Source organism: Hipposideros armiger, unplaced genomic scaffold (genome assembly GCF_001890085.2).
Source record: "Hipposideros armiger isolate ML-2016 unplaced genomic scaffold, ASM189008v1 scaffold_11, whole genome shotgun sequence".
NCBI lineage: Eukaryota > Metazoa > Chordata > Mammalia > Chiroptera > Hipposideridae > Hipposideros > Hipposideros armiger.
This window is the reverse complement of record NW_017731361.1, coordinates 5,104,680-5,118,040: the sequence shown is the minus strand read 5'-3', so window position 1 is coordinate 5,118,040 and position 13,361 is coordinate 5,104,680. Positions and strand designations below refer to the sequence as shown.

At 47.3% G+C, this 13,361-nt stretch overlaps 1 protein-coding gene and 1 long non-coding RNA gene across 6 annotated transcripts in view; one reads left to right on the top strand and one right to left on the bottom strand.

Annotated features, from left to right (window-relative positions):
- ARHGAP26 (Rho GTPase activating protein 26) overlaps positions 1 to 13,361 on the bottom strand; it is a 426,643-nt gene that overhangs the window by 342,380 nt on the left and 70,902 nt on the right. The window lies entirely within an intron of this gene.
- On the top strand, positions 3,291 to 5,439 carry LOC109393739 (uncharacterized). The gene is made up of 3 exons (XR_002126320.1): positions 3,291 to 3,533; positions 3,902 to 4,011; positions 4,366 to 5,439. It is a non-coding gene; the product is annotated as an uncharacterized LOC109393739 (long non-coding RNA).

Sequence of the window (13,361 nt, the reverse complement as noted above, 5' to 3'; positions counted from 1 at the left end):
TTTTGTATGCCAATTAAGCTGTTTTAAAAAATAATAACAGGCTTCTGGGCAGGGGAACATGCGATGTGGAGGTAGTGATACACGAGGAGAAGCATGGAGTTCCATGCCCTAGCCCCATACCTTGCCCTGTGCATTTCTCCCATCTGGCTGTTGCTGAATTAAATCTTTTTATAACAAACCAGTAATCTAGTGAGTAAGAATTTCCTGAGTTCTGTGAGCCGCTCCTAGCAAATTAAAGAAACCCAAGAATCAGAGACAACAGACCAAAAGCTGAAGTCCTGCAGCCGAAGCATGAGCAGAGGACTTGGACTTCCGGCTGTACCCAGAGCCAAAGTCTCGCCCCCCCCCCACCCCCAAACACACACGCAGAATCACAGGACAAGCACATAACCGGAACTTGAACATGGAAACCCTTTCAGAAGCAAAGGGTCCATTGTCCAGGAAGATTGTCAAGGTATGCGGTGTTGACACCTCTTTACAATAAATGGCCAAGTTCCAATTAAAACTTGGCCCTCCAGCACTTCTGCATAACACTCTAAAAAAATATTTAGCTTAGTCCAGCAAGCAAGGTGAATTTGAGGCACTATTAGGTGGTCTCCTATCTTCTTGGTTGGTTCCTTCTCAATCAGCAAACCTTTCCTTACTCCAAACAAGAGAGAGAGAGAAAGACCCAAGGAAAGGGCCTTGGGAACCTCCAATTTATAGTCAGAAGTACAGGTAACAATCTGGACTTGCAACTGGTATCTGATGTCCAAGGTCACTGGAACCTCCAATCTGTAGCCTGTTGGTTAGAAACACCTGGGCTTGTGACCAGCATTTGAGGGGGGTGGGCGGAGGGTAGTCTTGTAGAACTGAAAATAAATAAACAAACAAACAAACAAACAATTTCCCCAACAATTTGCTGCCTACCTATTCTCATGATCTCCAGAATGATGAAGGTTCCAGTAGCCACAAACTAACCAACATGACCGAGCTACACCTAACATCCCACACTCTTCCGTATTCCTGTTCTTAATATGCTCACAACTTTATTCATTCAACAAGGATTTGTTAAACACCTACTGTGGGCCAAGTGCTGTCTGCTTGTTTTCTCCACTACACTACAAGCAAAAGGGAGCATAACCCAGTCTCCTGGAGCTTGTAGCTTCCTTCAGATGCACACCCGAGTAGAAGAGACAGGTGTTGTCCACATACGGAGAAGGGCCTGCAGCATTCTCAGAACTCAGAGCAATGGCTATTCTGCAGGATTTCGAACATCGTGATAGACAACAATTTATTGAGAGCTTGCTATCTATGTGTCCAGCCCTAAGTGCTTTAAAGGTACAGGGTTCCCCTGCTATCCGAACGTAGAGCGTTCTTATGGACCCTTTCGTTAGCTGAAATGAGGTGAAGCGAAGAAACAATTATGTTAGGACACATCTATTTAGCTAACAGATGCAGAAAGTAAATCGAGGTAAAGCACAGACGCTCACAGACCCAGGTCAGAGCTCCAACGCTGGATGCTGAGATGCGGAGTGTGGTTACCAGGGAAGGAGTTGGCGGGGCCACCCTCACTGCACAGGGTGTGAGCTGCCTCCGTAAGGGCTCACGGCAAAACAAACGCTGAACACGATTTTCGCTTCTCACCGTTTTTTTTTAAAGTGTAAATCCTCTTCAAATGTCTTTCAGTTAGCAAAAACAGGTACTAATGTAGGCCTTTTGTAAAAGTAAAGTGGCATAAAATGAACTTTTGCAAAGTGGGGGATTTATGTATTATGTCACTAAATTCTCGCAAAAATCCCCCTGAGGTAGATACTATTGTTTAAATCCATTTTACAAATGGGAAAATTGCCAGAAAGTGACGAAACCAAGATATAAACACAGGAGCCTGACTCTAGACCCCACAATTTTAAAATCTAAGTCACACCAGCATTAAGTCGTCCATCAGTTTCCCCAGAAAGCCACTGTAGAGTGTAAGCAATTCTTCCAGTCCAAACTTTGTTGTGCAGGTTCTCTTCTGTCCTCCCACCACCTCTGGAGCTTGACAAACGCAAGTTTAAGCAGTGAGGGAGGTCACAGCTCTCTGTGCCCGAGGAAGGGCTCAGTGGCATGTAGTTCAGTGGGACAACAAAAGAAAACCCCTCGATTCCCGGACTGCAGGCAGAGTGGCACCCAGGGCCTCTGGCTTTTCTGCTCTGTCCATCTTTCGAACACAACTTGCTGGGTGAGATCACAGCTGTAATGATGACAGTCAGTCCAGGGTGACACAGACACTGCCTCTGGATCAGAGAGCCTTTCCACCATCCCCAGTCCAGCACCCTCAACCAGATCATGTAAAAGCAGTCCAGCTGCTGGCAGGCCCCTGGCAGCAAGGAGCCAAAATGTAGCAACATGTCAGAATGCATGTGAGAAGAGATAAGAACCCCAGTGGCTACAAGCCACCAGCATCTGTATTAATAGCACACATCCTATAATGAGAGTCATTTAGAGAAAAATAAAATAAATCTGCTCCAAGACAGCCTCCATAAAGAAACCAAACTCTCTGAATTTTATGAAAGATACAAAGATGGCTTTAAGAATCCAGATCCTGACACGCTGACTTTCTTTCCCCAGGAAAGCCTTTTGCCTTGGCCAGCTGACACATTGATAAAGCGGGTCTGGCAATGCCTTCACAGAGAGCCGGTCCCATGTCCCCAGAGGACAACGGGGTCCCCTCAACAATACCCACTAACACCTATGAAGACCCCACGATGGCTCCAAGGCCAGGTGGCTTCCACCAGAGACCTGCCTCCTCCAAACTACCTCTGGCTGCTCAGAGCCCCTACCTGGTAAACCAGCCCCTCACGCTTTCCCCGACTGCTGACCTCAGAGTCCTCACTCACAAGACCCTTTCTTTTCTCATAAACACTTCTCTGCACAGCATGACCTGCCTGATCACGGAAAGCCTATAGACCCCTCTAGCACAAGTGCTTACCATTCCGTCAGCAAGCTCTGGAAAGAGGCGGGCAACTGTATCTACCGCTAGAGTACAGGTGAAGTTCTATCTTTCTGGCCAAAGTGAACCATCCTTCCAAGGTTGAAATGGGGGCGCGTGCCTAGGTAGAATGGACCCTGGAAATATACAGACACTAGGAACATCTGCTGTGACTCCAGCAAGGCTCCTCCCCTCTCCGGACCTCGGTATGAGGAAGAACAGGTGAGAGGCTGGGCTGCTGGACAGAGGCTGGCAGTCACGTCCACGTGATGATGGCCGAGGCCAGGGACTGGGCAGATTAACAACACAGACAGGTCCTCTACTCCGGGAGGTAAAGAGGGCCAGGAACCTTGGGAAGACCCACAGGACAGAGAAGGTGGGCCAGAGAGGGATGCTCAGGGGAGTGAAGGAAGCATGAAGAACACACTGGCAGGGAAGACAGAGGAGGAGGAGTTTGGATAAAGCTGAGGACTACTAAGAACAATCGCTGGTTTCATTAACCAAGTGGTCCCGGGGACCTCTGAGAAGGCAGGTTCAGAAGAGAACCACAGGCAGAAGCCAGACGTCAGAGCTTTGGGAGGTAAAGCAATAGCACCAGGAAATATGGATTCTTCTTTCAAGCAGTCCAGATGTGCAAGTAGCAGCACAGGATGGCTCATAAGCAAAAGAAGTGCAGAGGGAAGTTTTGTTGGGATCGGCACTTTTTCCCCTCTTGCTGTAAAGATAATAAAAACTTAAGCATGTTCGCAGACAAAGAAAAATCTGCCACTAGACAGGAAGGAAAGTGACGCTGCAGAGTGGGGGGTGGGGGCTCTGCGGTAAGCATGGAGAGAGGCGGCAGGACTGCACGGGAGAGGGCGAGCGGTGACAGTGCCAGGAGGGTAGCCCGGGGGAGGTGAGGCTGCGCTCTTCTGCTGAGCTGTCAGGAACTGCTCCTTTTCTCTCCAGCCACACAGCACATGCTATTCAAAAACCACATGGCAGGGGATATTTGAAAATGAACACACACACCTTCCAAAGGGTCATTCATCTTTTTGGAAGACACGTCGAATACAAATGTGAGTGCTTTGGGAAGGGATAGACAAAAGGGGGGTGGGGAGGGGGCTGCGGTTGCTCTACCTGCTCTGAAGTCTTGTGGCTTGTTTGTTACTCTGTGTGTGTGTGTGTGTGTGTGTGTGTGTGTGTGTTGGGGTGGGGGGTTTGCGTGGGGATCTGTCACACCCAAGGATGAGGGAAATAGAGAACAGAGTCCACACCTAATTCACCATAAAAACCGACTTGAATTACCTTAGCCAAGATGAAAATTAGTCTGTCAATCTCTCAGAACATTTTTCAAAACTGCAGACCTTGATTCCCATCCTTCTGCCCCATTTTAAAGTGCTGTTTGTGGCTCACAAATCCATTTCTTTTAGATCACCTTGGAGTTAGGGATGGAATCGCCATGGAACGGAAAAACGGCATGGCAGAGACTGTCAGAAACTGATGATCGGGATCATTACCTCCAGTGTAAAACCAATGTGGTGCAAAGATAACTAATTACTCCTGGGATCTGTAACACCCAGACATTCATCCTCTGTCAGCCGTTACTTCGTCAGGCCAAGAAAACAAACGGGAGGGAAGGAAAGACTGCCTGGCCCACAGATCAGAAGCTCACTGGTTAATTCCCACAGGCCGTGGCTGGACTATGCGCATCTCCAGGGAGGGGGCAGGTCCCTGTTTCATGACGCTTCCGATTCTGTAGTCTGCTCCAGGAAAAATCCAATGTATGAGAACCACACAGAGAAGCCTAAGTCAGGGCACAGGTGTTCTAAACTGAGTAATTCTTTGCCTTGCAAAGGACTCACGGTGGGCAGGATTCTTGCCCGTGGCGCTCACCTTGGCATCCACACCACCTCCACAACAGAGATTTGCACACAACTTTTCTCTAATGCATGTGAGAGGCTTGAGAACCACCTACAGTGAGAATTTGACCACAGAAAATAAGAAAAAAATAGGAGGAGCGTAAAGGAGACAAACATGATTGGGAAAACCACAGGGCCACACACGATATTTACTTCAAACAAGCTTTCGCTTGGTTCAAAGTTCTACGGTCTCAAATTTAAATGACCCCAGGGAGATAGATGGCCACCCTGTCCTATAATCTCCTATTACCATCAGAATGCTGACCAACAGCTCAGGGAATATCTGATTCACAGTCCAGGAAAAACCAAAACGAGTGTCTAGAGTGACTTACAGTGTAGTTTAAGTAAGGTAGCTGAGAAGGCTGGCATTTTATAGCAGAAGTAAACAATCCCAGGTCTCACTGGGGGCAGAAATCAACTTCTCCAAATGAAGTTCTGAATTCCTTCCTCCCCAGCCACTCCCCTTCACCAACTAAAGCTTTACCACCTCCAGACACTGCTGTTCAGTCCTACTATGGAGTCCCTCCCAGGTGACAGCATTATTCTAGGTCAGGGCAAACCCAGCCCAAGCCCCACCCTCATGGGACTTACAGAGCCCTGCTCTGCTCTGAATCAGAGGGCTCCTGAGCTCTCACAGGCTACCCAGTTCTCATCACTGAACATGTGCCCCGCCTGTTCCCTCCACCAGCGATACTTAGCTTCCCCGTCTCCACTTGTCGAAATGGGCCGCTCCTTCAAATGCCATCTCCTCCAGGAAGTCCTCCCTAGTCCCATGCCAGCCTGCCCGCCTGCAGCATTTCCCTCCACCCACACAAAGCCGGTGCCACTTCCCTCCCTTGAACCTCTTCATGGCACAATGTGTCATTTAATGGCAAATGTTACCGTCCTGTCCTTTGCTGTATTCACTGTGTGGCCTGGACTGGGGCAGCCTTCCCAAGGCTCTGTTTCTATATCTTAAAACAAAGAGATAAGAATACCTAATAATACAAGGGAACACAGCCACTTTTTATTGAGACCTTACTATATACACCAAAGAGGGCCTGTGAAATTTACAAACATTGTCTGATTTGGTCTTCAAAATCCTATGAGGAAGACACTGTTATCCCCATTACACAGATGAGAAAACAGGCGGTCAGAGAGGCTGAGTAATTTGCCCAAGGGCCACAGACGGCAAACAACAGCACTGACTCTCAGTGTAGCAGTCCTACCCTCCAGGCGCTCTCTTAATCACTACTCTCCACTGCTCCCCTTTCTTCAGTTTCCTACATACCTCACAGGTTGGTCTGAAACTATACATGAAAAATCCTTAGCATATTGGCTGGTTCTGGGTCTTTTTGTCTCCATGGCAAATTCCTTTAAGGGTGAGCTATTGACATACAGAGCTGACAATTAAGTGCACAAACTCATCCTAGAAAAAGTGCTCCGTAACTCATTACTGAATATCACTACGGTCACCCTCGACATACTCCCCTTGGGAAGCTATGCACCAATGCCAGCACCTCGTACACCCTTCAAAGCAATTTTGGAACTCTTTTTCTGGAATGGCCATCAGAGCTGTCATCATATTACCCTTGATGTCCTGAATGTCATCAAAATATCTTCCTTTCAATATTTCTTTTATCTTCGGGTAAAGAAAGAAGTCATTGGGGGCCAGATCAGGTGAGTAGAGAGGGTGTTCCAATATAGTTGCTATTTGTTTACTGGCCAAAAACTCCCTCACAGACAGTGCTGTGTGAGCTGGTGCATTGTTGTGATGCAAGAGCCATGAATTGTTGGTGAAAAGCTCAGGTCATCAAACTTTTTCATGCAGCCTTTCAGCACTTCCAAATAGTAAACTTGGTTAACTGTTTGTCTAGCTGATACAAATTCATAATGAATAATCTCTCTGATATCAAAAAACGGTTAGCAACATTATTGCAACAAGTTCACGAACTTAATTGTCACACCTCATGTGTCTATGTTTTAATCATATTAATCAATAGATAATGAATGAATGGATGAATGGATGAATGAATAAATGAATGAATGAATGAAGAACATCTGCTAAACTATCAAAATAAGATAAGGAAGCATCCTAGCAGTGGTAGCTTAACATCCTATACATAGATCCTCACGGTCAGCGTAAACACGCAGTCTCTTTCCTCCCGAATGTCTTTTCGACAGATACAGTCTTCACTCCTGGTATAAAGGGGCAGAGGCAGGGGAGGTCACAGCAGTGAGTGAGCAGGAATGACACAGCACATCCCAGGAGCAGCTGGCCCAGTTCTGCAGCGCTCATTAAGACAAAATCCCCACTGCAAGGAAATCCCATCCAAATCCTCTTTGCCAGACTGGAGAAGGTCAGAAAGCCTAATCCTCCAGAGGACCTGAAATTCTGGCTTGCCTGTGCCACACCAAAGGACAGCAGCCCGGGGGCAAGAAGACAGGCATGGTGGGGGCACGCCCCACCCTCCCTCCTGCTCTGTGCTGACTCACCCCAGCTCCCACCTGAGCACAGGCACTACCGCAGCCATGTGACCACGGGCAGGTCACGGGCCCAGCCAAGCCTTGTTTCCCATCTGGAAAATCCAGATAATACCAGAGCCGCCCTCACGGTGCCGGCGGCGGAGTGGACTGACCATCTGCAGAGCCAGTGACTGGCATGTGAGGAGAGCTTGGTGCGTGTCAGCTGTGAATGGGAGCAGGAATGGGGACACAGAGGACCTCCACGTTGTACCACGCTGCCCTGGCCTTCTGTGCGCGGCTGCTTGGCCCTGGAGTGCCAGGCAACCAGTGTGGCTTTATACATGGGTACCTGAGGTGGCACACAATCTACACCTCTCTGACAATAACAAGAACTCAAAATGTGTAGATTGCCAGTTACAAAAACAGTCATAGGGATGGAAAGTACAGCACAGGGAATATAGTCGATAATATTGTAATAAGTATGTACAGTGTCAGGTGGGTAGCAGCCTAATCACTTTCGTAAGTTATATAAATGTCTAATCACTATTTGTACACCTGAAACTAATATAATATTGTAGGTCAACTGTAACGGAAAAATAAAAAATAAAATAAAGGATTCAAAATGCACTTGGTCTTAGAGGGAAGAAAAGGTGTGGGGATGGGGTGGGGGTAGAGAGACAAAAAAGGGGGGAAATGCAAGCAGGGAAACAAAGTACAGAAAGGGACGTCCCCTCGCCAGCTGCCAACAAGCCAAGAGCTGCGCTGGTAGCAAGCCTAGAGTGGGGGGAGTACACAAGGATCCCTGTGACGACTCAGTGCTACGTCTACCAAGAAAAGAGACCTGAGATCGGTCCTGTCCCTGAAGCCATCACGGCAAATACCACCTAGCCAGAAGACCGGGCCACCAGCACGCAGCATCCACCGGGCTGACACTACGCTGCATTGGCTGGTTTTAGTATTTAGAAGCTGATATGTCTCTGTGCATAATCAACAGTAGACACAGAAGTCTCTTCCTTTTCTAAAAATACACATGTCTGCAGCTCAGCACTGAGAAGGCCATGGAGAGCACATAACAATGCCAGCGCTCCCGGACATCTGGCCTCCGGGAGGAAAAGCACTTCCTTCATCAACTGCAAAGGGCATGAAGTTCCCCTTCACCCGGAGGCTGACTCCATCTGGGAAACAGCCTGGCACAGCAGAACTCCGGGACTTGCGACAGACTGGACCTGACCCCCACCTCTGCCGCTTGCTAATCTTACTCAGTTTCCTCATCTGGAAAGTGGGAGTGATAACAGTACCCACCTGGTAGGGTGCTTGTGAGGATTAGAAATGAGGACTGCAAAGCACCGAGGACAGTTCCTGGGAGGACGGTCCCTGGGAGGACGGAACCTGGGAGGAGCAAGCCATCACTACACAGCAGCGTTGGTCTTCCTGGGATCCCACAGTCTCTGCTGCTGCCTCCCCTTTCATTCCTCTGTCACCCCTGAAATAATCCAGCGTGGAAGACACAGACTGACCTTCCCTCCCCCCTTAGCAGAGCTGCAGGACATTCCCGGTGCTTGTTCTGGGCGGCAACCCCAGGGCCAAGAAGTCAGGAGGCTGCTTGTTAGAATGGGGCAGAAGAAGAAATGGAAGCCCAGCCCTCCAGTCCTCGTGGCTGGTGCCTCTGCCTGCCTTGCCCTCAGCCACGGGTCAGCAGGGGTCAGAGAGGAGATAAGGAAGGCCTCCTTCTGGAGTTCAGACAAGGAGCTTTGGAAGGTCCTGAACCCTCTGAAACTGAATATGATTTTGAGTGAACATGCATTTTCTTGAGAGAGTCCAGAACATTCATTGAGAGTCTCAACAAAGTCTGTGACACTCTTTTCAAAAAAAAAAGGCTTTAAAACCACCAACTCATTTAGGGGCAACCAGGATGTCTGAGAAAGAAAGAATAATACAAAACAATCTCTCGGTTTTAGCTTACATGTAATGACACTTACCAGGGGTGTTACCCTGTGTTACCTCACTTAGTCTCCACAACAGTGAAAGGGGACAATTATCATCCCCAGATGAGGAAACTGAGACTTAGAGGAGGTCCCCACTTCCCAAGGCCCCTCAAGTGGCAAATGGCAGAGCCAGGACTCAACTCTGAGAATGTCTGGAGCCAAAGCTCAGGATCCTAGTGTCATCATAGTGTCACCTTCTCCAGGCCAAGCTCCGGATCTTATAAACTAAAAGGAAGGGAGGAAGGAAGGGCGACAGGAAAGAGTGGTGCGAGGGGACAGGCTGGTGAACATCTGCCTTACGGGTCAACACTCCTTCCACTATACCATCCTGCCTGTGTCTTCACACGCTGATGCTGAGAAATTTTCTCGACATCAGGGGAAAAAACCAAGAAGTCATAGGAAGTAATCATCAGTACCAAAGCCTCAATGCCCTTGCTGGAAAAATGGGAATTACAAACTAGTACTCCATGCATATCTGGCATGAGGTAAGCACTCAGTGGATGGCAGGCATAATTATTGCAATCTGGTGGAATAGCATGTCCTAGGGACCAAAGGGGCCATCTTTATGTCAATGAACCTCACGTTGTTTGCTTTGCAGAGCCCATCTCCCTGCATCCCTGAACTCCACTCAGAGGCCTCAGTTTGGCCCCCAGGAGTGACCACACTCTTCCCCCAGCTGCACGCTCGGGAGGCCAGCAGCAGCCGCCAGCAAGACTTGGGAGCAAGCCTGGGTCCCAGAGCCAACTGTCCGACATCATCCAACATGCTGAGAGGTCTTGGAAACCTCCAGGCTGATGATAGGAGGTAGGGAATACTCACAGCAAGCTTCTCCAGTCACAGAAAGAAACCCAGAAAGTAAGTACGAGAAGTTACCAAAGGTGGGGAAAATCAACCTCTGGCCCAGATATACTAACAGACGAAAAAGCCAGGATTTTGGTGGACCGGGGGTTTGGGAGAACAAAGGTTTGGGGGACCTCGGACTCATAGCCCCTTCATCTCTACAAGAAATTCATCTAACTGTTGTGATTCTTGAAGAAAGACAATTTTCATCGTTTGTCCCACTCTTCACAGCCAGAATCGAGCACAATCTATGAAATCTCCACACACACACAAAAAAAAATTGTTAATGATAATAGCAGCCATTTATTAAATTATATATATATTCTCATCTAATCCTCAAAACTGAATTTTGAGAAAATGGCCATCCCCATTTTATAGCTGGGAAATTGGCCACACAAAGATTAAGAAGCCTGTCCAAGGTCACAGGCCTGGTAGGCAGCAAAGACAGATTTCTAAATGCCATGCTCTTAACTACTAAGTGTTTTCAGATAAAATGCTGGTTTCTACCCATGGGACCTCTAGACATCATTTTCTCCCAGTCCTTCCAGAAACACAGAACTCGTTTATTCCACTCTATCCTAATCCAAAAGATTTCTTATGCTGGGTACTGAACCCAAGATAAACTGCACTAACCCAAGGATCAGCTATGCTCAGAAGCACATGGGACAGGGGCATAAATGATATAAAGCATGTGTGAGGTGAGGCTATTAGCAGGTAAAGGAAAGAGAGGTGTGACCACAAACCTTCTGTCCCACAGACGGACACACCCAAACACGGCACACTCATCTCTTTTCAAGAACAATTTTGAGAAGAGATCCCTCTTCAGGAGATGCCCAAGTCCTTGAAATGATAGTGGAGCATCTGTAGACTAAGGAAAGGTGACCACAGAAGAATTCAGGGGAAATAATCACCCGGAAAAAAAGCAAACGCATAACACCCTGCAAGTGTTCTCCATTAGATTCCCCAAAACAAGTCATGACTTTGGAACCAACCCATCAACGCAAATCAAAATAATCTGAACCAAATGTTCCCGTTTAAAGGCTCTTTCCCCTATGAGGGGTTGTACAATGTCCTACCAGGGTAACTGCCCTGTCACATACCAGGCCACCTTGCTCCAATAATTACCACCAGGTCTCAAGGTTTGAATGGCTTTGACCAAGTCGGCAAAAGCCTATGAACCCCCAAACCAAAAGCGGAAATCACCAGAGAGGTGGGGAGAGGTAGACACAATGAACGTGGGAAATTTTGCAACAAGCGCTCCCCCTGGAAATGAAACTCTCCGGATTTTTGTTCCTAGAAGTCATCCATCCCCGGGACTCAGACACTACTCTACTCGCCTCCACCCTTTTCTGTTGGCCATCTCCTTTGCTCCAGCCAGAGGGATCTGTCACTTAGCAACGGCTCTCCAACAGAAAGAGAAAGCCAAGATGAAGTCAGGCTCTTGACATCTTTTTTAACACTCATGGGACAAGCTTCAAGCAGTAGAGCCAAGAAATCTACAGTTTCCATCAGACCTGGGCTCAGAGCAAGAGAAGCTCTGAAGAGGTGCCCTCACTCAGTATCACCAAGTAGTCACCCTGGACCCTCCAGCCAGGGCAAGGGGCTCTTCTTAAGCTTCAAGGCTGTAAGGACTGAATACAATGCAGGAGCCACAGCATCCGCTAACTCTCACCCAGTCTTTCCTCAATTACAATGTAAGCACAGCCGCAGGGATGTTCTGGATTTGGCTCAATGTACCTTTCCAGTCTAAGCGGCTGGCTTAGCATCACAATGACTGACACCTGTGGTCACCTCCCAAGAGACCTTCCTTGACACCTCACCTAAAGTCATTCCCTCCCCATCGCCCATGATTTGTTTTTATTTCCCAGGTATTTTTATGACTTACAGCTATTTTGTCTGGTTGCTTTCTTTTTAGTCTGCCTCCATGAACGTAGGGACTCTGGTTACTGTTTTACCCTCGGCCCCAGAGAATGACACAAAGGAGGCACACATTTAGTGTTTATTGTACGGATGGGATGAGATGGTGGAAGGAAAATCACACAGAGGCCCTTGTAGGTCCTTCAGTGGTGAGGGTCATATCCTAACATTATTAACTTTCCTAAACAAACTGGTGCAGATCCAGTTTTCATAAATTTACAAAATCTCTTCTTGTGTCTTTCATACTTTCAGTCTCAGGGAAAATAAATGAATTACATGTGTTTACTAACTACTGTGTGAAAGTAATATTTCTTTTATGTTCCCGAATTTCCTCTATTGAACCTTTTGTTGGAGACGGGAGGGGAGAAATAAAACTGTAGCGTAGATTTTGAAGGTATGGCTAATCCAACTATTATTTTAGGATTTTGTGAACAAGTCCACGCTTACCCTAGCCATTCCTTAACAGTTTTGTCCTAGCTTATGAATGGAGTACATGCAAGGGGACCCCAATAAGGCAGCTAAGTGAAACTCCTCGGGTATCTTTTCTGATCACTGTTGGCCAACTCCTAGGCTCAAATAACATCATGGCAAGCACCATTTATCCTGGGCTCTCACCCTCTACTTACCTAGGAGCCTTATAACTACCTGAAATTCTTATCCATTTACTTGTTTACTTCTTTTTTGCATGAATCTAAGTTTCGTAAGAGCAGAACCTGTCTGTCTTGTTCACAAGCCCCTTGGACGTTTTAGGCCCTCATAAACAACTGTCAAAAGAACTTACAGTAACTATGTGCTATGTGAGGTTGCCTAGGCTTCTGAACAAAGACTAAGGGCTGGTTCCCTCCGAAAAAAATAATAATAATAACTTATGGATATTCCTCCATGATGAGGTAAGGCTTTGCCAGCCACTCCCCATCAACATTCACATGGCTCCAAGCAAACTCAGTTCAGGTTCCACCCAAAGACTATTTAAATTTAGCCTATTTAACATCTGCAAATTCATAAATCACACTATGAGGATAAAGGGACTCAATGAACTACCCAGGCCCTGAATGAGTCTTTTTAGAGTAAACACATATATGGCAGATTATAATTTCCATAGATGGCCACACCAAGACAGCCCAACCCACATGTTATTCTTACAATGAATGAGACATAGACAATCCTCCATCAAGCAATGGGGCCCAGCCTACGTTCCCTCCCCTTGAACCTGGTGGACCACTGCAGTGATCTCAACCGAAAGAATATGGTGGAAGTGATACTGCCTGGCTTCCAAGGCTAGGTCCTAAGAGGCATCAGGACATCTGCCTGGTGTTCATT